Source organism: Microcaecilia unicolor, chromosome 5, assembly GCF_901765095.1.
Source record: "Microcaecilia unicolor chromosome 5, aMicUni1.1, whole genome shotgun sequence".
In the NCBI taxonomy this organism is placed as follows: Eukaryota; Metazoa; Chordata; class Amphibia; order Gymnophiona; family Siphonopidae; genus Microcaecilia; species Microcaecilia unicolor.
In genome coordinates, this window is record NC_044035.1 from 306,161,895 (window position 1) to 306,187,209 (window position 25,315).

The 25,315-nt window shown below is 40.8% G+C and overlaps 1 protein-coding gene and 1 pseudogene across 4 annotated transcripts in view; one reads left to right on the top strand and one right to left on the bottom strand.

Annotated features, from left to right (window-relative positions):
• The window catches only part of SNX20 (sorting nexin 20), a 105,382-nt gene that overhangs the window by 55,870 nt on the left and 24,197 nt on the right, over nt 1-25,315 (top strand). The gene's annotated exons all lie outside the window — the stretch shown is intronic.
• LOC115471022 lies at nt 11,007-20,473 on the bottom strand (annotated as a pseudogene).

A 25,315-nucleotide genomic window follows, 5' to 3' on the forward strand; every position in this document is an offset into this window, starting at 1 on the left:
CTGCTGACCACCAAGGGCTGCATACCTACTCCTGTCTGTTTATGAAAATCTTTAAGAGCCTGATTCAATAAGAAGGCAATTCTATAACTGAGCGCTACATTTTAGGCAGGGGCCACTGAGGGGGGAGGCAAGATTCCCCAGGCCCAGCGTCCAAGAAGGGGCCAAGTGCCAGCGAGCCTTCCAGAGGCAGGCAGAAAGTTCTGCTCCCTCAGTCTGTCTCTCTCCGGCTCCTGTGTGTCAGGACCAGGGTGAATGCGTTAACATGATAACTCAGCACACAGGAGAGTGATAAACTCAGGGAAGAAGCAGGAAGGTAAGAGGCGGCGATGGCAGCCTGAATGGAGGGGGCAGTACCGGCGGCCCTGCCTCTGACTCAGCTCCATCTCTTAATAGCCCTTATGGCACACAATGAGCAGCAATTCTGTAACAGAATCTATGCGTCAAGATGCTGTTACAGAATACTAATGTAAGACACCATTGGCAAGCCTAACATTTATGCACTAGCAGCTGCACCAGCCAGACTAGTACTGCCAGACTACTACTACTACTACTGCATAACTGTTGGTACAAAAGCCCCAGTGATCAAAAGTAAACGCGGACGCAAAAGGACATTAGCACCGTACTAACGCCTGCATTTACTTGTGCAGAATGTTCAGAGGCCGCGGAGCATGAGAACAAACAAGCACCTAGATGAACAATGCTTTAAGTAGTATGCTAATGTAGTCAAGCTCATGTTAATGAGGTCATTTTGTATTCCTCCCCAATTCTCAGAAAACAGCACCCAAAACGAAACTGCCTACCACTGCAAAAAATAACACCAGGTCGGGGCAAGTATTACACTGTTGGAAGAGAGGATTTCTCATGAATCTCTCTGAACAATCTGCCAGTTTTGATTACTTTTGGAAGCAGAGGGAAGCCCGTGCAAACCCTTTAAGCACCGGTCAGTTGACCCATGCGAAAGCACATATTAGCATCTGTTTCCTGCGTTAAATTTAAAGCATCCAAGCTAACAAAAAAAAATTAAACACATATTGAGGCCGCAGAAAACAGACGCCAATGTGTGCTTCACAGTTTGGGTTTTACCAGGCCCTTGTGCACAGGAGTCGACTTAACACGGAATTCTTCTGCTCATGTGTCAAGCACAATCCTCCTGCTGAACTCCCTAATGCTCAACGCTATAAGCGCGCCTATATTGCATCTCATTAGCTTTGAGCATTAGGGCGTTGCTGTTCTGAGCTGTTCGGAAGTATTTTTACGTGCTATTTGGAACAGCACTGGCGTTTTGAGTATCAAGGCCGGCCTGCCCATGGTCCACCCACATGTACGCCCTTCTTGCACTTGTGTACTATAGCACTTACATGCACCCTCATCGAATGGTGCTTAGTGGTCTTACATGTGTTAGGTGCTACTTAATTTTCATGTAAGATGCTCATCACTGTCCCCTGTAAGCTCAGTGAGAGCCCTTCAGCTGCATTGCTGCCAGTGGGGGGGGGGGGGGGGAGGGGGGCTACAATATTGTGTCTTCAATTGCTAGGGACAGGCAGATTCCCTCTATTGAAAATGTGATGGTGAAAACAGCACCCCCCCCCCCCGCTGGCAGAAATTAGATAGAGGACTCCTGCTCAACTTAAAGGAAACAGTGGTGCTCATAACTGCAGTTTATTTATAGAATTGCTTTTCACAGCTTCTCTTCTATTTCCTGCCTTTTGAGCCCACAGAAATGTTCAAGACTGTGATCCACAGGGAATTAAGTAAAGTATCATCAATCTGAAAGTTTGTATCATGCTCCCATAGTGAGCATATGAAAGTTTGAGTATATTTATGATCAAGCATTGTTTTGTAGATAGAAGAGGCGACATCAAATCTTGAATCTTATTTGCATTTATGACAACATATGTCCAATTGCCAATTATGTGTAATACCTGTATTGTAAGTCTCTTTTCTCTTTTCAATTACAAATAATGTGATTTCTTCTCAATTGTTATAATGTCTCTAAGTAGAATTTTTTTCTCTTCAGTTCTTCAATTTTTGTATGTTTTACCTTTGTACTTGATAAAAATCAATAAACTTTTCATGGAATGCTTACTGAAATATTTATGACTTTTTTCCTTTTAACCCAACAAAGTTGAACACAGCTTTCTTACTCACAAGTAGTACTAAAATCAAAATAATGTACAGTGAAAGAAATAAACAGCATACTTCAAAAGGGATTTTATGGAGAAGTCAAAAATAAATTAGCTACTGTCTTGTAGCAAGACTGGGCGCGAGGTGAACAAAATTTCAACTCTGCATTTTCAAGCCGAGTTGAGTAAGAATATGAAGTTATTATATGATGTGGCACGTACTGCACTGTCCAACAAAACAGAAGACACTAATCCTTGCAAGAATATGTAAATTACAAAAAAACAGCGAAGATGACACAAAAAAACTCCAATATAAAAATTAAAAAAAAATGAAACAGAAAAATATAATACAACTCAGAGTTTATTAGAAAGTGAACGCTTTATTCGGTTTCTCCGGCTGACATAGATAGCGGTTGTTTTGAACCTGGCAGATTTCAATAGCGCCTTTTGAAGGTCCGTGCATACAGTCTTTTTGTACAGGTCCTTTTTTTTTTTTTTAACTAGAGTTCATGTGATAGAACTTTCTTCATGTATAATTGTATATGACAAGAAAATACACATATGATATAAAGACTCCTGACGCTATTAGATTGTAAGCTCTTTGAGCAGGGACTGTCTTTCTTCTATGTTGTGCAGCGCTGCGTATGCCTTGTAGCGCTATAGAAATGCTAAATAGTAGTAGTAGTAGTAGTAGAAACACAGCTGTGTCGAGTCATATCACTTTCTAATAAACTCTGAGTTGTATTATATTTTTCTGTTTCGTCTTTTTTTTTTTTTTTGATATTGGAGTTTTTTAATGTCATCTTCGCTGTTTTTTGTAATGCACGTACTGCACTGAACATCTCAGGGTTAGGGTCAGAATGAGAGTCTGCTGTCCATGCAGGTGAACCTCTCTCTCTCTTCCTTCATAAGACTATTCCCTCTTAACCTAAAACAATGAAAAACTGAAATTGTTGTTTGTAATCAAAATGAAAAATGCAGAATGTGACAGGCTGCTTAATGAAGGACATTTATAACAGACAAGGGAACATGGTTACACAGTCTGATTTTTCTCACATGGTGGATTTGTTCTTATTTATTTATTAGGATTTATTTACCGCCTTTTTGAAGGAATTCATTCAAGGCAGTGTACAGTAAGATAATCAAACATGAGCAATAGGCAATTACAGCAGTAAAAATATTAAAATAACAATGCAAGTTATGGCATAGTACACTACTTACAATGTCAACACAGTACATAATAGAACATTTTAATTGACAGTGAAGGGTATACTACTACTACTATTTAGCATTTCTATAGCGCTACAAAGCGTACGCAGCGCTGCACAAACATAGAAGAAAGACAGTCCCTGCTCAAAGAGCTTACAATCTAATAGACAAAAATTAAAGCAAGCAAATTAATTAATGTGTAGAGGAAAGAGGAGAGGAGGGTAGGTGGGGCAAGTGGTTACAAGTCAAAAGCAATGTTAAAGAGGTGGGCTTTCAATCTAGATTTAAAGATGGTCAAGCAAAGATGGAACACATAGATAGGTAAGAGTCAGAAAGCAAGGTGACTAATTAAAGAAAGTTGCACATGAGGTCAGAGAGATGGTTAACATATAGATATGTAAGAGGAGTTAGAAAGGCAAAGTATCATCTTGTACACACCAAAGGTTTACCAAAACAAAAACAGAGAAATCACCTTCACGAATGAAAGCTGGCAACCTCTGCCCTTCAATTTATATTTACTTGGCAATTAGGATGGATGATTTTAAATACAGGAAGGACTCAATTCTATATTTGGGGGCCATTATAGAATTGCACTTAGTGCCAGGATCTGTGCCCAATTTTGGGCGTGAGGATTTACATCAGCTGAACCCTGGTGTAAATGCCCATGCCTAAATTAGGTATGGATCCCTTGAATTCTGTAACTCTGCATGCAGATCCTAGAAATGACCCTAGCCAGCCCATGCAAAGCCCCCTTTCGGATCCGCATGGAAAGATTTACGTGCACGTCTATATAGAATAGTGACTATAAAGATGTGTGCATAAAATCCAATTATTGCCCATTAGTACCAATAATTAGCACCCAATTATCAGCACTAATTGGCTCATTAAGCAATTAAATTGCATACTCAAGTTTTCAATTAGGTATTTTTTTGAATAGTTGTAATTCTTCCTTTAGAATAGTTCTAAAGGAAGAATTACAACAGGCCTTGGGAAATTTAATATCCTCATATTTAGACATCTGTTATAATTTTCAGTTTGTTCTATTTCTTGACGTATATACAAATTTATCTTTCATAACAGCTGAAACATTGTCCTTAATAGTAACGACATCAGTTTTGATATATTTGTACCTGGCTATTGAAGTCCTGCTTTAACTTATCCATCGATTTGGAGAGCTGCTTCACCGTTGAAACTAGTGTTGTTGTTTCCTGAGTAGATTTAGTAACAGAAGAGTTTAGTCTCTCATTTGCATACCAGAGGGCATCAAAGGTAACCACCACAGGAGGGTTCAATACACCCTTCTTATCCAAGGTCTCAACTACCACAGCTGGTCATTCTGATGAGAACCGTTACCACAGGGCCCAATTCCAGCGCCTTCCACGTTCTTGGGATCCGTCATCTCCACCCACGACCCAGTGGGACATGGTGGTTTCTCGGCTTCTGGGGGAGATAATGTTATTTCATGGTCTAGGGGTGTTGAGTTTCCTCCCTCAGCATACACAGCAGAACTCCCCCTGTGGTAGTCCATAGGCTCCAGAGTGCGAAGCTGACGAAGATTTGCTGCTTGGGGAAGATGTAAGGGCTGGCAATGGTAAGGTCCTTACAATCCCTTTTCTTTTAGTATGAGGTACAATGGCAGGAGAATCAATTCAGGGATCTACAGCAAACTGTCCTAAACAGCCTCACTCCTCTCAGAATGTCGGCGCCATCTTGGTCATTCCCTCCATAGCTATTTCTTAATACAGCATCCTGATTCTTTAATCTTACATAAAAAGGCACATTATATTCAGTTTCCTCAGCCACGTACATTTGTTCAACAAAGATTCCTAGCTGTCAGAGCCAGCTTTGGGCATTCAAAATACACAGAAGTCATGCATTACAAGAACAAATTGTGCAACATAACCACTTGCTTATGTCTCAGAAATGTGTGTAGTCCCATGACTGGACCAGTCTTCAGTTTCCTTAGAGCTGTGGCATGTGTGTCAGCAAATTTTAGGAAATAAGTATCACAAATACAACTTCAGTGAAAAATCATCTTCCTAAATGCCAGAACATCTCTCACCCTGTACTCCTGTTCTTAGCGGGTGTTACTGGGGTAGAACAGTTGTTGGAGTTTTCAATGTATAGCACAAAATATGTTTATTTTGGATACCTTCTGTTATAATGAATTGATTTAGGTATGTGTGAGCATGAATGATAAGCTTTAGTTTCAAAGTGTACCTTTGCAATTATAACGTATATCCGACTAGTGTCAATTTTTCAGAGTGACAGAAAACAGAGGGTAGGGTTAAATGGAGTAGGGTGAATAGTGGAGTGCCACAGGGATCTGTACTTGAACCAGTGCTATTTAACATATTTATAAATGATCTGGAAATCGGTACATTGAGTGAGGTTATTAAATTTGCAGATGACACAAAACTATTCAAAGTTGTCAAAACACATGCAGATTATGAAAAAGTGCAGGAAGACCTTAGGAAACAGAAAGACTGGGCATCCAAATGGCAGATGAAATTTAATGGACAAATGCAAAGTGATGCACATTGGTAAGAATAATCCAAATCATAGTTACCTGATGCTAGGTTCCACCTTAGGAGTCAGCACTCAAGAAAAGATCTAGGTGTCATTGTAGACAATACACTGAAATTGTCTGCCCAGTGTGTGGCAGCGACAGCCAAAAAAGCAAACAAGATGCTAGGAATTATTCGGAAAGGGATGCAAATAAGACCAAAATTATTATAATGTGTCTATAACACTCCATGGTGAGAACTCACCTTGAGTACTGCATTCAATTCTGGTCGCCATATCTCAAAAAGGTATATAGGAATTAGAAAAGGTTCAAAGAAGAGGGACCAAAATGTTAAAAGGGTTGAAACTCCTCCCATATGCGGAAAGACTAAAGAGATTAGGGCTCTTCAACTTGGAAAAGAGATGGCTGAGGGGGGATGTGATTGAGGTCCACAAAATCCTGAGTGGTGTGGAGCGGGAGGAGGTAAATCGATTTTTTTTTCACTAATTCAAAAAATACAAAGACCAGGGGAAACTCAATGAAATTACATGGAAATACTTTTAAACAAATAGTAGGAAATATTTTTCACCGAAAGAATAGTTACGCTTTGGAACTCTGCTGGAGGATGTGGTACAGCAGTTAGTGTATCTAGGTTTAAAAAAAAGCTTGAACATGTTTCTATAGGAAAGTCCATAGTCTGTTATTGAGATTGATATGGGGAAGCCACTGCTTGCCCCAAGATTGGTAGCATGGAATGCTGCTATTAATTGGGTTTCTGCCAGGTACATGTGACCTGGATTGGCAACTATTGGAAGCAGGATACAGGGCAAGATGGATCATTGGTCTAACCCAGTATAGCTATTCTTATGATCTTATATTAATGCTGCACCTATAAGAGTATATTGAGATGCTTACTGTCAAAACTGCATTTCAGAACACAAGTACCTTGTTTGAATGAGAGACCATGGTACTGCCTCTGTAAAAGCAGCAAGAAATAACTCCCAAAGTTTTTCCTGGGACTTTTTTCTCATCCATTCCAATGAATCAGATACAATCAAAGGAACGAGATGACAAGCCAGCTCCCCATGCTTTCCTAGAGAAGAAAATGGAAAAAAAAAAAGCCCCCAAAGCAATGAAACTAGTATGACCATGTATCAGGTTCTAGAAAGCTTCCTACTGTCAAAGAAATCCACCTCTTATCTTAGTTGGGCAGTAGCTCTACGAGGATGAACAGCCTTCTCTGGGGATCATGCAGAAATCCATGTGGCCTCTACCACGAAATTAGCAAGAAAAACATTGTGGTATGCAGTAAGCACTAAGCATGCAATTTCTATCCATACTCATTGCCAAAATGTTCCCCTTCTTGTCAGTACGTAAGCAGCAAATGGCTCGTGCTGACAGGAAGGGGACAGTTAAAAAAAATGTTGCAGGTCTGCATTGGCCCTGCTCTTGGAAACCTCCCCACCCTTGACTTGACCCAACTCGACCTCTACCCCCCCCCCCACCACCACCACCAGTAATTCCTAGTAGTCTAGTGGGCCCCAACCCCAATATTATGTAACGCTGGTGTCTCACAGCCATACACTGGGCTTTACTTTTACCAACAGCTGAGTACTTGAAGCCCCGTGCACGCTCCTCAGCCAAATGACAATTATACTATCCATGTTCCCACCATTAAAATGATGAAAAGGAAATGTTAACTAAATGGATTTTGAGACCAGTAACCAGTAAGATGTTACAATATTGTGAATAAATTGTATTGATACTCCAGTTTTTGGAGCTGTAAAATTGTTTTTTTTAACATTCATTATCATTTTAAGCAAGTAAATTTACAAAAGTAAATCCACCTGTTGTAGGAAATACAGAGCAAAAGAAAATAATTTTCAAGAAATAAGGAAATGCATAAAACATACTTCCTATAATTTGCAGGAACATTTAGCTCTTAAATTAGACCACAAACAAGATTGAAGGGTGGTCCAAACAAAACTTTAGGATAATTCAAATGGGAAAAAAAGAAAGAAGAAAGGCAAATAGCATGAAAACTCTGTTACATTATACTACACTGCATCTCAAGAATTACTAACTGGAAACAATGGAAAAACTCTTCAAATCCAAAAAAAGATTTTTAACAGTTCAGGACAAAGAAACATACTTCACTCCTACGTATTGATAACACATTTACAAGGGTAATTTAATTAAAAAAAAAAAAAAGGAGCACCCACAGCTTTAACTTGTTGTCTTAGGGAGTGGAACGCTTTTCTTCTTTCTTGTATTGCTTTGGACACATCTAAGTAGAGAGGTGTGGTAGCCGTGTTAGTCCACTTTTAGAGGTAATCAATAGAAATCAAACAAAATAAAACATGGAAAAAAAATAAGATGATACCTTTTTTATTGGACATAACTTAATACATTTCTTGATTAGCTTTCGAAGGTTGCCCTTCTTCATCAGGTCAGAAATAAGCAAGTGTAAAAGATGACAGACTATATAAGTGAAACATCCAAGCATTTCATTGACAGTCTAACAGGGTGGGGGTAGGTAGGAGGTATGCATGGGAACATCAAAGCATTTCATTGATAGTCTAACAGGATGGGTGTGGGTAGGTGAGGGAAGAGGGAGATAAACAGAGAAATACAACTTTATGTTTATAATGCGCTAGAAAACCCAGATCTTGTTAAGTCCTGTCTGTTCTGGTCTGGTAAAGTGCTGACCCACATGGGTAGGAACCCGGCTGGCACCAGCATTCTTCATGTTATGTCTATGTAATTAATCTTGTCTTAAGCATCTGGCCTGTTTCTCCATATTAATTTACATAGACATAACATGAAGAATGCTGGTGCCAGCTGGGATCCTACCCCTGTGGGGCAGCACTTTACCAGACCAGAACACTGTACCAGTGATTTCATAGTAAGAATCCTGAAGGTAACTTTAAACAATACAGGACGTAAGACCTTTGAAGTCAGAATGATTGAATATTTTGACACCCAACAGACAGGACTTAACAAAGATCTGGGTTTTCTAGCGCATTATAACCATAAAGTTGTATTTCTCTGTTTATCTCCCTCTTCCCTCACCTATCCACACCATCCTGTTAGACTATCAAACTGATGCGTGTAGGCGCCTACATGTCTTAGTAAAAGGGCCCCTTTGTAACTTGTTGGATTTATGTAGAAAAATCCGACTTAACCTGTTCTGCCTCCCTATTCATGGAAATAGGTTGTTTAGTTTTTAGATGTATATGTTGGACATTGTTATATCAGATTACATTGCCTGTAACAGTTTACATTGCTTGTGCCTTTAAGAAATTCAGGAAGTGCCTTTGGACTACAAATGTTGGTCTTCCTGCAGTGCTCTATAATACGCTTTTCCTGAGCACATGTCCCAGTTCCCTATGCCTAGTGGGACTTTTCGTATTGGCTGGCCTTGTCCCTGTTTTGTGGGCTGGAGCCCACCTGTCTTCTCTCCTTTTGGGGTTTGAGAGTGTGACTACAGCATGGTTTTCTAAGGACTGTAAGTTGACTTTGCTGTCCTTGTTGCATACGCCCCCTCTTTTCGAGCTACTGTAAATGACCAGGTTTTTACCCATTTACAAGTATTTACAGCATTCTGTCTCAGTGTTGAAAGCCACCCCAGCTTATCTCTGCAGTGAGAGACAGGGTGAGCTGGTAGCAAACAGACTCTCAGTTCTGCAAGGCAGAAGACTCTTGTCCAGTATATCTACAACTGTGAATTATTTTCTTTTGTTTTATTTGCATTAAAGAAGAGCTTGATTCAAGAGTTCTGAGTCTTCACAGTGATGTTCTATACTCAGCCATGCTAATCTCCTGAGTAGACAGAGCCTATCAGGAGAGAGAGCAGAACATAACCGCTTCCACATTTTTAGAAAGCAATCAATCTGACCCACCAATGCAGTCAGGTCAGTAGAGGTTTTAGAAAGAGACCACCATTCTCCATAACATCTGCCACACACCTTCCAGGGTTACTCCACCGGGAGCACAGAAGTAAAATTGCCTTGACTAGGAGATATTCAGCAGAGAGAGAATCTTAAGGACTGACCTCCTCTAGTAGCTTCCCAGCCAATGTCTTCTGCATCCAAGTCATGCCATGGTCACTCCCTTCAGTTCCACTGGGCAGGAAAGCAAAATATAGCCTGGAGGAAATAAAGATGTTTCAAGGCTCCAAGTCCACAGGCTCTTCCACATCACGGGGACAGCAAGCTGTCCAACTCCAGCATTCACAGGAGTAACAGTGGTGTATTGAATGATGGACTATTTCACCGGGATAATGTCCTGGTCACAGAGGCTGTGGCCTTAACCACCCCTTTTCCGCTTCATATGAGACATAATAGTAAAGGTAAAAAAGAAAACCAAAGTGCAGCTAGGCTTCAACCCACACATAGAACGCCAGCGACCATCAAGCTGCTACCTTGACTCTGCTCCTAAGATTGTTTTAAAGATGTATTCAACAGCAGAATTAACTATACTTTCCAAACATAACAGAATTTGCTTTACTTGCTTACATCAACGAGATGGACATCTATTTTGGATGTTCTGACATGGATGCCCCATTCTGACTTGGACGACCTTTCAAAAATGCCCCTCTACGTTACTGTGTTACCACAGTGCATGCTCCTTATTCAGACACACCCCTTCCAAAGCTATGCAAATGCCACCCTCTGCTTACAGACATCACTACATCTCCTATAGATAGGCAGACAGACTCAATTCACTGTAATTCACATCCATGTAGTTCCTCTTACCCAAAAACACTTATGCACACATCCTTTAAGACATCAAACTGGGTAAATCAAGCCCTAGTATTTTGTAATAAAAACTGGAAAATAATTGATTATCCTTCTCATTTCACATTTCTTTGAGGGTATTGTGTATTTATGGCAGTAGATGGGGCCTATGCACTTCATTTTGCATCCATTTAACTCAAAGGGATGACTTACTAAAATCTGAGGGGAAGTAGAGGAGAGGAACTACACATGAAATTCAAGAACAGTAATGAATCAAGAACAAACTTATCAAAGATCAATTGCAGCTGTTGCGTTTCAAATATAACCAAGTTAAACTGTGTCATGCAACTTAATGGAAACTACAGTTTCTGGGGGGGAAAAAAGTTTAAAAAGGAGTCTAGCGACATTCTTGTAAAAAGTAATTTGATTTCACACTGGTGGCTTCATTTTTGACAGAGATCTGTATTTACCTGAAAACACTTTCTTTGTATAAAAATCAAAAACAAAGTTACTACTAAGCGCCTTGCAAATATTCAGGCATGGTAAGAGCTGCTGAATTCCTATTCTCCACAGAATTGTATCCACCTGCAGTCCAACTGGATTCTTCCAGGTGTCTTAGCACAAAGGCTAGTGCTGTACACTCAGCTGGACCTATACCACAGTAAGTTAGTTCAAATGCTCAACATCAGGTTTACTTATTGCAGACTTTGCAAGATTTACATACTTGCATTTCATAAATACATTTTAACCAACCAGATTAAATTCAGGCATTGCATGCATGCTTTTTCTTCTCACCTGGCACAGCGGGAAGGTACTGATTTAAAATATTTCTGTATGCTTTGTACCAAATACATGTCTAGCATATTGTTGCTTCTTTGGCAACTTCCCCAATTGGCCAGGATCAGTAATAGAGCATAATGTTTCTGAGACAGCAGGCCTGCCAGAAAAGTGGAAGTCATCTGAAGGTGGAGAAGTCCTGCTTTTTGCAACAGGGTCTCTTCTTCTTGCCAGGAGACTGAAAGTAGGTTTGACAACAAATACTGCCTGCTGGTCTTCGTGAGTTCTTTCTGGTATGGCTGAATAAATAACAATCTTCTAATAATGCCCAACTCTCAGACTATTTTACAGCTCCTTTATAAAGATTTAAAGGGTATTTAGTATAGGATCTGTCAGACAAACCATATCACCACCATTCAGGCTATACTGTGAGCCAGGCACTTTTTATGGTGGGCAGGGCATTCCTCATTGATCCTTACGTTTATGTCTTAAACTTTCCAATCATTAACTTATTTAGTCCATTATTCAAATTAACACTTAGCTTTAAACGCAGTATTTTCTTCCTTCGTTTTCTTTTTTCTATAAAACAATCAGTCATCTCGGAGACTAAGCATGGTTGGACTAAACTGATCATTCATTACAATATATAATGCTACAAAAAAAAACACTGGAAAGTAATATGAAGAAATTCATACTGCTGATCTGATACATTCTCATACAGGAAGGCTCTTGGAAAGGATCAAAAAACAGCTGACATGTCCTCTTCGGATACCTCAGCTTCTCTGAGCTGTTTAAGTGAAAATGTATAACAGCAGGAACCCAAACCATCAAAGCTAGTTTTGCAAGATGCTTGATTGTGCCATACTTCTTCTGAAGTATGTTTTCCTCACATTGCTTTTCTGGTATACTGTACAACAGGAAGTGCTGTAAAATTAGCAGGTACATATCTGTTATGGACTGAGGAGAGCAACTCCTCCGAATGAGTTCCTTATGGCACTTAGAAACTATCCAACAGAAAACAGAAATGTGGCAAAGACCATGTAGAGATGAGTTTGTTTTCACTAAATCTATCATTTGCTGTGCAAGTCTAAGATCGTTATGGTGCTTCTTCATATACATTTTGATTCCTTCTTGAGAGAAGCCTTTCACAGTGACCTCTTTCTGAATATATTTCCGAAGTGCTGCCGTTATTGCACTGGTTCTGCTGGTCAAGACCTTGGTAGTATTTTTCAGCAGGTTGCCTTGGATAAGATTGAAGAGAATACTTTGGACACTGGTGGGGTCCGTAGGAGAGCAATGCCTTTCCTCATCATTAAATTTAAACTTGAATTCATCAAAACCATCAAACAATCAGCAATATCCTGTCTGGGTGCTCTAGGATCAACAGAAAAATCTCTTCTTGATGATTGTCAGGCCAACAACAGTGTTTTCAGGGAAATCTGTTTTCCAATACTGTGCAGTCATCTGCAGCTAAATGGGAAAGTAAATGAAAAATTATCAAAGGCTTTGCTTGTGGCCCACAACTGATGCATGTGCTGAAGCAAAGTACCGTACTGCTTCATTTCCCTTTGCTTTAACAAGATTAAGGAGTTGTCTCGCATTTGGGAATAATATCAAATAAATTATTGTTCGCAGAAGCTATTGCCAATACTTGCACTTCTAATAAGCATGCATCCCGCTTATCCAAAAACAAACACACGATAGATGATACTGACCACATAGCTCTGTAACTGTTTGGTAGTTCTGATTATCAAAAGCAGACATGTCCCAGCATGCTTTGCCACTTCCTGCTTCTCCTGATATGAGCACTGTATCCGCTTCTTTGTTTGTAAGTCCACTGGCAGTAAAGATTTCTGAAAGGATCTGAGTATGCTCAGTCACGCTGGTGTTGGTCACTGCCTCAAAAATATTCTCTGTGTATATGTCCTCAAGACATAAATTTCCAGCCCCAACATATGTGCTGAGAAAACAGGACTGAGCAGAAATAGTGGTCTCTAACTTCCTCTGGTATTTCAAACATGGTGCATCTACAAAATAATTGAAAAAGTGATCAGGATGCAGTTATTTTCTTCCAATTCTGAAATCAAGTCCAAAATTACTTTAACCTGGTTCTCTGTTCAAAACAAATGTACGCCCATCTTGTGACCATTTACAAGTTAACTGTGGAACATTTACACATGGTACACACCTGTATGAAAATCACATGTAAGATTTGATCATGCAGTAGGAGCCTATTCTATAACAGCACCTGGGCACCCTGGTTCTATTATAGAATACTAATGTAACCCAGTATCAGCAAGCCTAACATTTACACATCCACAGTTACAACAGCCATAGGCCTGGCATAAAGGTAAGTGTCTAAATGCGGCCGGGACACATGTAACTTACAGTATTCTGAACCATGTCAATATCAAACAAAACTGCCAATAAGGCCGAGACTTGATGTGCTCCAGATGATACATCAATTCCAAGAAGAATGATATGAGCTCACTTGTATTCTAAATTGACAATCTGTTAAGTGTGACCTAAAACAGGTTAACATACCAGAAGAATACTACAATGACAAAAAGTCAAAAATCACAAAAAAAAAAAAAAATCAAAATTATAGTGGAGGAGGAAAGAGCACTCGAGAACTGTTATGCTTGAAGATATCTTGTTTTCTGATATCTTATCAAAAAATGTTGAGGAAAAAAGAGAGACCTCAGGAAAGCCAAGACAATCGGCCTCCCCCCTCAACCAGAGAGACTCACATCTGTGATCATGTCCATCCAATTTGGAGGATATAGTAGGACCCCCTGTGAAGATGGGCTGGCCTGTTCCAAAATACCAGGCTCCCCTGGAGTGAACCAGACAGGAGAAGATGCATATCAAAGTCCTGGGTTTAAGGGGCCCAACAGGACAACAATGCTCTCTAAAGAGGCTGCCATGTGTACTCTCACCCAAGGTATGCCTCCAGAGTTGCTGTCCTGGAACCAAGCAACTGGAGGTAGTCCTAATCCTGAGGAGTCTGCTGATCATAGAGAGCTCTCTTGAGCCTGCAACTTGAACATCTGTTTTTTCAGGAGAATGAACCAGCCATCTAGATACAGATGCCCCTATATTCCCAGATTGCAGAGATACACTGGCACCACCACCATAACCTCGGAAAAGATGTGGGGACACTGTGGATAGCCCAAACAGCATGACCCTGAATTGAAAATGTCTATCAAGAACACAGAACTGAAGGAATTGCTTGTCCATCTTCCAGTTTACAATGTGCAGATAGGCTTCCATTAGGTCCAAGGAGGTCAAGAACTCTCTGGTCTGACTGAGGCTATCACTGACTGCAGAGTTTCTATGTGAAAGTGAGGAACCTGGAGGGAAGCACTAATTCCCTTAAAATCCAAGACTGGGCAGATGGTGCCGCCCTTCTTGGGCACAACAAAGTAAATCGAGAACTAGTCTAGGCCCTGCTCCTGACAGGGGATGAACTCCACTACCGTGAGGCAGAGCAACTTTTGAAGGGTGATTTCCATGGCTTCTCTCCTGAGAGGAGAACCGCACAGAGATGCCATACTGGCATCTGAAATGAAACTTGCACATTCTAAGGCATACCCATGCTGAACCACTGAGGATCCACTGGTCTGAGGTTATAAGGGACCACTTGTAGTAGAAGTGGCAGATCCTCCTCCCACCTGAACCTCTAAAGAGCCCCATCAACCCTCATTGTGGCCCCATGACTCCTGCCAGGGAGGCCAAGGTACCGAGGTCTCTAGTCTTTCAAGCCCTACAGAAGGTCCCTCTCTTCTGTGATTTCAAATCTACAGAGATGGCAAGGGGCCACTTACCAAAGCCGTACTAAGAGTCTTTGAAATTAGCCCTGCCCCCTATAGAACATGGTGATGCCCAAGAGTGGCTCTCTGGAAGCCACTGAGGCCTGGCTTCTCCAAGGTCCTTCAAAGTTTTCCAAATCTTCCACAAATAGTTGGCAGCCCCAGAGGGGCAGCTTATTCAGATGTGCGTTTGAGGTTAAGTTAGTTGCCCAATGGCAAAGCTAGAGCCATCTATGTGTCACCACCACAGATGCTACTGCCTAAGAGATACAGACCAGGTCATTGAGTATATCCACCAGAATGGTTGCCTCCAATTCCAGGCAGGGCACCTCCAGGACTCCGGTAGCTGCTGGGCCCATCTCAAGAGAGCATAGGCCACATAGGTCCTATATAAAAACTTGTTTTTAGCATTTGCTCTACCTTCCAATCATGGGCATTCTTCAGCCTAGGCAAACTAGATTTATATCACATCGATCAACAACTTTTCTTGGCAGAGTAGTCAATCACCCATAGAAACAGCTGCAGATCCAGCTTTGTATCAAAAAATGCATCTTGTGATTCTCCCGCCAAACACATAGAGTGTAACAAGGTATGCCACATGCTCTGAAGTAGTACTTCACTGCATGCGCTGCATCTCGTCTCATCTTGTTGGGCGTCCCGAGAGTACTTCAGAGCACGTGCCATGTTTCGCTGCCCTCTATGTGTTTGGCGGGAGAATCGCTAGATGAGTGTTTCCATATGAAGCTGGATTTGCAGATCCGCATCTGTATAAACATGTGAAATGTGCAATTAACTACTCTGCCAAGAAAGGTTGTTGACTGATGTAAAATAGATCCAGTTTGTTTCTAAACCTATTTCTCATGCAATAGTCAGAGACTCCTGACGCAGGTCCTGTCACTGAAACATAGTCTGTGTCGAGTCAGACTGAAGAACTGTCAAAAAAAGATATCCTACCTTCCTCAACTACCCCACTGTTATCCTTTGTTTGCTTCACGTGGAGTATGGACTCTTGTTTGTGTTTTCGCCATTCTTCAGCAAACCCATTCTCTACTGGGATCATGGTCTTCTTTGTCACCACCATGACTACACTGTCCACTTTAAACAGGTGAAAAAAAACCCGGCCAGGTCCTCAAAAGATAAAGACTATAACCTGCCCAGCAGCTTGGTAGCCCTCAGGATATCTTCAGGGGGCTCCCACTCTGCCAAATTCATCTGGGAAAGAGTTCTATGCAAGGGAAAGGCCTTGGGTGGCTTCTGAAGCCCCTCAAGAATGGGGTCCCCATCCATCACTTCTGCCTGGGGTGCCAGCCCAATTCATGAGGCTGAGATCACTGAGTCAATCAGGTGACCAAATTCCTCTGTTTGGAACGTATACTACCAGAAAGTTATCCTCCTCTCCTTGGGAGGTCTCTCCCTCTTGAGAGACTGCCTCCCTAAGGAAATTCTCAAGTTTATCTTCCTCAAGCCCCTAGGGTTCCCCCAGGGAGGATGCAGGCAGGCTTAGAGCCTGCTCTGTATCCAAGTTTGCACTCTGCCACCATAGCCTCTTGATGGCAGAGGACCCTCTGCAGCCAGAAGGGAACAACTTCAGCTGTGGAACTAACAACCCCCCCCCCCTAAAAAAAACCCTAGCTTTCACTCACTGCGGTCCTGTGTTTTTATAAGATAACTCTACAGTACTTAAAAAAATCTAGCTGCATTGTTAACATAGGGTACTTTTTTAAGATAATGTTTTTACTACTTGGGGCCTATGAGAATAATTTTAATAAAAAACTCATAACATCTTTTGACTTTTTAATTCCCCTCAGTGACTATTTACTGAAGGGGTTCTACCATTTTGTGTCTATGGAAAAACTGCTTAGTAAACAGTGCCTTAATAAACATGGTTCTTCTTCAGCATTGATGTAATTTGGAAAAGGCATACTGCCACCACAGTTAAATCTGAAAATGAAAACACTAGTCAGAATATGTGAGGGTAGGTTTGTGTGTACTTACCAGAATATAAGGGGAATGATCTGTCTTCTAAATGCCAAATATGCTGGAAGAGGCACCGTACTGCTTCATTTCCCTTTGCTTTAACAAGATTAAGGAGTCGTCTCGCATTTGGGAATAATATCAAATAAATTATTGTTCGCAGAAGCTATTGCCAATACTTGCACTTCTAATAAGCATGCATCCCGCTTATCCAAAAACAAACACACGATAGATGATACTGACCACATAGCTCTGTAACTGTTTTGGTAGTTCTGATTATCAAAAGCAGACATGTCCCAGCATGCTTTAGAATGAGCATAAACAAGAACTTGACTGGAATATATATATTTGTTAGTATTAATACTCTGGTCTGATGGCCCTTTGCTCTATATTTTTAGAGTCCCATTGCTGTACTCTTTACCAGTCTCCTCTGATCCCACCAAAACGAGAGTCCAATTTCCCTACTCTCCCTGCTGGTCTCTTCCAATCCCACCTGACTGAAATGACGTCACTTCCTAGCAACTATTTCAAGCAACTTTAAAATCCTCTGTCTTGCATATAGAATACTACATTCATATTGCCCCTTGTACTCGGCTGATTGCTTAATTCCGTATCACCTTTCAAGGACCCTATGATCTTCTCAGGTTTCTTTCTTGTTTATTTCTCCTTCAATTAAGGCTCACCTGGAGTACACCCACCAAGCTGTTTTCTTGTATTTGGCTTTGTCCCTATGGAATACCTTACGTCTTTATCTTCAACAGGAAAAATACTTTAAGGAATTTAAGAAAATAGTAAAAACTTGTTATTTTCTAGCTGGCCTTTAGGAAGGAGATTTAGGGGCATGAGCATTAGGGCTTTGTAAGGTAATAGCAATCTGTTGTTGGTTAACTTTTGTATGTTTTTGTCTTTATTGTGAACCACCTTTATGGGCCTGGTATTTGAAGACAGGTATAGCAAATATAAACAAATAAATAAAAATCAATTGTTCTAATGTATCTACTGTATGCTATGCTATATAGTTCTTATATTCTGCTACATTTAATACAGATTCAAAATAGATCAGAGCTATAAGAAGTCCTACATTCTAGGAGAGTTGCAATAAGCAATTTAACATTAAAAATCAGCTAAAACTCAAGTCTTCTCTTTAAACAAATAAGTTTTTTAATGCCTTTCAAAAAAACTATATCTGAATTTCCCTAATACTCAAGGGTAACATATTCCAAACTTCCACTCCCTTATACAGGAATGAGGACTCAAAAAAAAAAAAAAAGATTTACACTGAATCACTCTTACAGATGGATAATGTAACTCAACTTGAGCTATTACTGAACAGGTATGAGTTAAATCCAAAGAAGAAAAAAGAACCATGCGCATTATTATCTCAATACCACTAAGTGCTTAACTATCAGACTTACATTAGTCAAACATGTCCTACTGGGTCTATAGTTTCATATTAATACCAATTTTGAACTTTTCTAAAAGATGAGTGTAGTAAGAGTCAGTTTTCTAATAGACTACATCGCATCTTCTATTTATATGTGGTCACTTGTCCTACTCAGATATAACATACTTTTTAACTGACTTTTGCAAACATTTTGTGATATGCAGATGTTTTTTACTGCATCTCATTCACAGTTATGTTAATAATGTGCTGTTAATGCTACAGGCCAAGGCCAACAGGAATCAGATTTACAGGTAGTGCTAGTAGTGCCTGCCTCATGCTAATGCAGGATATTTGCTGCAAAGTGCCACTTATAAAATCCTGCAATAAATATAGGAAGTAATGATATCATTTTTATTTTTAGAAACAGCACGTAAACATTTGGGGGGGTAGATGTTTAGCTGTGTTTAACCAGGCAGGAGAGGAAAGGAGAAGGGAAATCTGGATGACTGAAGGGAGGGGAGGAGAGGGGGTTAAGTAAAAGGAAGATAGTGTACTTGTGGGGACTGGGGAGGGGTGCAGATTAGGGAGGGAACAGGGACTGTTGGAGTATAGGGTGGGGGTGAGGCTCATGGCTGAAGGTTCACCTAGGCAGAGCTTCTCAAACTATGGATCAGAACCCCCAATAGGGTCACAGATTCCAAGTTTTAGGTCAGAACCTGGGTAAGCTCTCCATTGGTTAACCATTATTCTGTGCTTTTGTTGTGGTGGTGGCGGTGGTGGGGTGTGTCACTGATTTTTATTTGGCTGCAATCTTGGGGCCACAGCCACAAAATGATTACTAAGAACCCCCCCCCCCCCCCCCCCAGGGCATCAGATACCCTCAGGCCAGACCTACCATTTCATTAGTCTAATATTGTTGTGCAATGTTTTATTCTTTACTTTGTTTAAAAAAAACTTTTTTTGAAAGAGAGGCCTCATTACTATGTATATTAATATACCATACCACCAAATTTTCTGTTTGATAATGTCATTTTGTTAGAGTTGTCAAGTAGCTCCAGACTTTCAGGACAGGCTCATCCTGGTTCTACTTCTTCATGCAAAGACTTCTTGGAGAATTATGATTGCCCAAAATTAATTTGTGCTACGAAGGACGCCAACATATCCCTTATTAGAATCACAAATGGCATTGCAAATTTGAATACAGTGCAACAGAAGTCTGATCGCACCTGCTGTGATGATGTGTATATCCAGTGCGTTTTTCTAGCAAAAAAAGTGCCAATACTCAAATGCCAGACCACCCTTCAAGGGTGGGTTGATCACTGAGGGACCAACCCCACAATAGCCAGGCCCCCTGCAACCAGTCACAGAATCTACGACAAGGAAGAATTTGTGTGTACAGCCTGAGCTCTTTCATTAAACTTGGGAACCATGGGCCAATTTTAGCAGACAATAGAAAAGGTGCCGGTACTCAGTACCCCCAAGTACCCCCTCAAAAAAAAGCCTGTGTATATTGATAAGCTGAATTTCATCCCATTCATATCTTGTATTAAAACCTTGATCCAGTACAATTATTAAAAGACTCTGTACGTGATCATGTATTTTTCTAACAATGAGGGTCTATATTTTTGCAGATTCTCTGAAGGGGAAGAAAGATCTTCATAACTTTGCAAAGTGAACTCAGTACCCAGAGATTTTCTTTCAGCTTCCCGCAGTGCAGTTATCTAAAGCTCACAGCTTTTCTCGCCGTTTTCCAAATAATGTCCAAAAGGTTTTGAACCAGCTTGCACAAGGCTTGTCCAAGAATAGTCACAACTTTCATAAACTTCCCACGTCAGCACATCCCACGCTACCAAATAATCAAGTACAGTCTCAAAGTTATCCACTGAGCCAGTTGCTAGTATGGAGACCAGATGACTTCTTTGTCTCCTGAGGAGCTCCTGTGTGCACATCACACATCCTACTGATCCTTTAGAACTTCAGAGGGAGACAGATTCAGGCAGCTGAAATAAAGAGGACAAGGCATCAAAGTGTTCTTGCACACAATTTCCTGCATTCCATAATAACCACAGTGAGGTAAACATTCCTTTCCACTTTAGAATTAGCCAGAAATGTTGTGTCACCCTAAAATAAACAATACAGAAATTGAGTAGAACATGTGTAGAGGCTCATTATCAAATTCTGTTCCTAGAACAAAGCTTATACAGTCTAAAGAGCTGTTTCATGTAATGCTGTGAATTTAGAAATTAAAGGCATACGTATACCCTTAGCTGGGCTAATGCAGTTTACAGAAAAAAATACTGACCTGAGTGTGTGTCATAATACAATCGAGTGTCCTGTTCTAGTAAAATATTGTACAGCCTAAACAATTGTGCAAACATAACTTTTTTTTATTGGTATATAATCAATTACAAGTCATAACACTTGTTCAAGAAATTCAGAAAAGAAAATAAACTTTACATCAATAATATGAAAATAAATGGTTAATCTTTTAGACCACAATTAAGGGGGGTAAGTAACATACAGCTCAGGAGAAAAGCTACACAATATCATTACACAAGTCACAAATAAACACTATAGCACGCTATTCCCCACCCCTTTCACTTATTCCCCACCCCAAATCTTATCCGCCCCCTTCATAGCACTAAAACTGTGCTAATCACTCTTCAGGCCAACTTCAAGCAGGAAATATCCATAGGCAAAAGCATACTTCTTCTCCAATTTGACATGTTGAGTGCTTTTGTCATGGTAACCCATAACATTCTACTAAACCTTCTTGATTACTTTGGGACTGGTGGAAACGTACATGGATCAAGGGACGTTCTAACCTCTAGAACATATCAAGTTAAATCTAATTCAAACATTTCACCACCGTGGAAGCGGATTGTGGAGTCCCCCAAGGTTCACCATTATCCCCAACACTCTTCAACATAATGTTGATCCCTTTGGCCAAGTCCTTATCCAATCTAGGCCTTAACCCATTCATCTATGCAGATGATGTCACAATTTACATTCCCTTCAGACACGACCTGTCTGAAATCACCAATGAAATTAATCTTGGTTTGAACACCATGAACTTATGGGCAAATTCTTTCCAACTGAAACTAAACACTGAGAAAATGCACTGCCTTATCTTTTCATCTCAACACAATAAGTTCCAAACCTTCAACCTTAAACACCCCAAATCTTACCCTTACTGTCTCTGAGAGCCTAAAAATACTTGGTGTTTATAATCGAATGCAATCTAACACTCGAAAACCAAATAAATTCCACTACAAAAGAAACGGAATAAACCTTCTCTTCCTCAGAGAAGTATTTTGTAATCTAATACAATCAATCATATTATGCCACTAGACTGCTGCAATGGAATATATGCAGGATGTAAAGAACAACTTACAAAGAAACTACAGACCGCCCAAAACACAGCAGCCAGATTAATCTATGGAAAATCCTAATTCGATGTGCTAAACCCCCTTCGAGCGAAACTGCATTGGCTTCCAATTAAGGAACGTATCACCTTCAAAATCTGCACCCTAGTCCACAAAATTCTTTACGGAGAAGCCCCTGGATACATGACAAGTCTAATCAATCTACCTCCCAGGAATATATCCAGTTCATCCCATTCATACTTAACCTCCACTACCCTAACTGCAACGGTCTCAAATATAAATCCATTTATGCATCCACCTTCTCCTTTATAAGTACAGAACTATGGAATGCACTGCCAAAAGCTATGAAAACAATCCACAATCATCTCAATTTCAGGAAATCACTCAAGACCAGCTTATTCGGAAAGGCCTACCCCTATATTCTGTAACACAGCAAATTAATGGACCATATTGACCACTTCTACCCTTTCACCTTTGCCCTTATACCCCGTTTTTTTGATCTCCCTGTCCTCTGCACTATGTTATCTGTATAGTTACCAGATTGGCGACTGCCTTACGGTTTGATGTTAGCCACATTGAGCCTGCAAATTGGTGAGAAAATGTGGGCTACAAATGTGTTAAATAAATAATAAATTCTCAACTGAGGGTAATACAGTGTGAATCTTTTTCAAGTCTATAAAAGCTCGTAACTGTTCCTGAAGAAAAAAGACATAATTTTATGCCAACATATTTAACAACACATTTGCATGGGTAATTAAGATAAAAGGAAGACCCCAATGCCAAAATGTCCGTTCTTAAAGCCAAAAAAGCTTTCCTCCTATCTTGTGTTTTCTTTGTTACATCTGGAAATATCCAAACTTTATTCCCATAAAACAAAGTTGTAAATTTCGGAGGGATAACCTCTCTCACCGCTTCCAAATCTTGGGTCAAACACAAATGAAACCAATAAGGTCGCCCTTTCAGAATCTGAAGATAATGATGTTTCCAAGTTCAGATATATTAATAAGTCTTTCTTCTCTTGACCCGACATTTCCAGAGAATTCCTCCGAGATTTTCTTATTAGGTAAATAGCATATCCGATTTATCGTTGGAATCGTTTCCGGGGTAAATTTCAAAATTTCAAGCAAATATTTCTTAAATACTTCCAAAGGGGTAATACCCGGAGATTTTAGGAAGTTCAGAAAGCGGAGATTTAATCTACGATTATAATTTTTCTATCTGTTCAATCTTACGATGTAATATCAATTTTATCTTTTACCACCATTGTGGCACAATCTTGCAAGTTCTTACATCTTCCTTTAATTTTATCCACTTGAGCGTTAAATTCTGTCTTTATAGCTACTATGGAATTTGATAAAGTTTCAACAGTACTCACTAAGGTCGAGACTTCAGTTTTAGATTTAGCCACTGTATTATCCAAACTGCTGGAGAGCTTCCCAGATAGTCTCCAGCGTTACCGACTCTGGCTGTTTTAATGGCGTAATACACTCAGTCGAAGCACAGAAGGCTTCAGACCTCCCAATGGTCCTGTTTCTCAATTCCTCGATCTGGGATCTCTTCCTGCAGCTTCTTCGAGTTCAGGAGGCCTCCACTGAGACACAGGTCCTTCGGGAGAGGCGGAGGGGTGAGCGCCGGGGGGAGAAAGGGTGACATTGAGCCCAGGTCTCCAGGGTCTCCTCCTCCTGGAGCAACAGCAGGGATCTTCCCGGCATTATGGGTGGGAGCTCTCGTTGTGCAGTGGGCATGGTGGATCAATAGCAAACCTTTTCTACTTCCACTCACTTGTCTCATGTGTCAGTGTCACATCTACATAAGTCTTTGATCTCTCTGACACCTAAGAAGTCACACTCTTTCATTATTGCAAAATGGAATCTAGAATTGAAAGATGACACTCTGTTCAAACTGTTGAGAAATGCCCTGCTGGTGGTCCACACCACTAAGTATAAAGAATCTTTCAGACTCTGGCAAGAGTTTACTTCTCACCAAAGAAAGCATTTCATGCAGGGTGTACCCATACTCCCTCTAGTAGTAAATTTGGTGACGTGGAGAGCAGTGTACCTGGTGCTCTGTAGCTTTACCTGGCCATTCAGGGGTTTTGGTGTCAGGTGATGTCCTTTGCTGAATCACTTTTCCACCAACTTTTTCTCTGCATGGTTTATTATTGGGGACTTGGGCTTCTGGTGGGTTTCTCTTGAAAGTGAAATGCTACTTTTTGTAGAAAGCCTGTGTGGTGGGTGTGAAATGTATACTTCAACACTAGTACTTCAATAATGTTCCCTCTTTTTGGCATTGGCATAATGCTATTCATTTATTAATGACCTGGGAGAATCAAGCTGCTTGTCTTATAGTGAAGCATAAAAAATGCTCATAGTTTGATTCTTAATGACCTCCAATTGTGATACCACAGGGTGTCTCAGCACTCCTGTTTCCTCTGCTACTGAGAGGGAAGGGGGATTCGGGTTTAAGGTTCTATCTGTTGGGTAGGGAATATTCTTGTCACTTGTTGGGGGAGTTGGAACACTGTCTTTCCTTTTTATAAGTTCTGGTTCATAGAGTTGAATGTTCTCTGGTGTGAGGGGGATGGGAGGGGATTGTCAGGAATAAGAAACAACAAATTTTGATGGCAATTGTACCTTTGGTAATTCTACATATGTACAGTTAGGGACTGTATCCTGTTGTTTTGCTTAGTCATCAATAAAAACTTTGAGGTCCTTTTACAAAGCTGTGGGGAAAAGTCTCTTCGCTAGCGGTGGGGGCCATTTTTCCTACGCGCCAGGGCCCTTTTTCCCGCAGCTGGTAAAGCCCCCCAAAAAAGTCCATGTGGTGAGATCTTTAACCACATGGCCATGCAGCAGGGAGCCCTTACCATCACCCACTGAGGTAGCGAAAAGGGCTCCCGTGCATAACGATGCCTGATTACTATCGTGTTATCGCTGCACAAGCCATTTCCAGGAGTTTTCTTTTCCCCCAGAAATGGCGTGCGCTCAGTGCGGGACTGCTCCCGGTGGCCATGTTGGACTGGCAGTAGTCCCGAAAGAGCAACTGGTAAGCCATGTTGGGCTTACCACCGCTCTGTGAAGTGCCCCTTTCAGGCTTATTTTCAAAAGAGAAGGGCACCCATCTTCTGACACAAATCGGGAGATGGGCATCCTTCTCTCAGGGTTGCCCAAATTGGCATAATCGAAAGCCGATTTTGGGCGCCCTCAACTGCTTTCCGTCGCGGGGACAATCAAAGTTCACGGGGGCGTCTCGGCAGCTTAGTGAAGGTGAGACTGGGCGTGCTTAAGAGATGGGCGTCCTCAGCCGATAATGGAAAAAAAGATAATGGAAAAAAGAAGGGCGTCCCTAACGAGCACTTGGCCGACTTACTTGGTCCATTTTTTCTTCCGACCAAGCCTCAAAAAG